Source organism: Bison bison, unplaced genomic scaffold (genome assembly GCF_000754665.1).
Source record: "Bison bison bison isolate TAMUID 2011002044 unplaced genomic scaffold, Bison_UMD1.0 scf7180017863815, whole genome shotgun sequence".
Taxonomy (NCBI): Eukaryota; Metazoa; Chordata; class Mammalia; order Artiodactyla; family Bovidae; genus Bison; species Bison bison.
The window spans coordinates 200,680-201,483 of NW_011494387.1; the positions used below are offsets into that span (position 1 = coordinate 200,680).

Here is an 804-nt window from a genome sequence, read left to right on the forward strand (position 1 = left end):
GTTGCCAGGAGCCAGCAGAAGACCATCTAGACTTGAGCAACTGGAAGGCTTTCCTGCATCCGCTCTGTGCTGCCTGCTGCTAAGGGCTTGACACGCATTAGCCCACGCAGCAGGGTGTAGGGGTTACGTGGTCTTCGGGCCACGTGGCTGGAGTGTGAGTCGTGGCTCTGTCAACCCCATGCCTGTGCGACCTTAGACGAGCAGCCGAATGTCTCTGTGCTCTCCTTACAGAAAGAGTCACAGCCTTCTCCACAGGGCTTGGGCGGCAATTAAATGAGTCAATTCACTTTTCTTTTAAGGTAATGAAAAGTGCACCAGCTTTTCTTTTCTTTTCTTTTCTTTCTTTCTTTCCTTTTTTTTTTTTTTTTTTATGCTCTTTGTCTGCTGAAGCTTCCAAGATGAGCTCAGTAGCTACTGGCTTGAAGAAGGGGTCTCCAACTAAGTCCAAAAGCCTTTTAGCCTCTTCATCAGTTGGCCTGGACCTCAGAAGCAATCAATGTAGAGAGAGGCACCCCTGTCTGCCAATGATCATCTCCAGTGAAAAAACAATTCCATGACTTCCCTGATGGGCCAGTGGCTAGGACTCCACCTGCCAGTGCCGGGGACCCAGGTTCATCGCTGGCCCGGGAAGATCCCATACGCTGTGGGGCAGCTAAGGCAGTGTGCCGGTCATGGAGCCCGCGCTCCAGAACGAGAGAAGCCACCCCACTGAGAAGCCTCGGCACCCAACTAGAGATTGGTTCCCAGCCGCAACTAGAGAGAGCCCGTGTGCAGCAACGAAGACCCGGTGCAGCCAAAAATAAG

At 52.4% G+C, this 804-nt stretch overlaps 1 protein-coding gene across 1 annotated transcript in view; it reads right to left on the minus strand.

The window, feature by feature from the left end:
• The window catches only part of UBE2L6 (ubiquitin-conjugating enzyme E2L 6), a 13,999-nt gene that overhangs the window by 6,604 nt on the left and 6,591 nt on the right, over positions 1-804 (minus strand). The window lies entirely within an intron of this gene.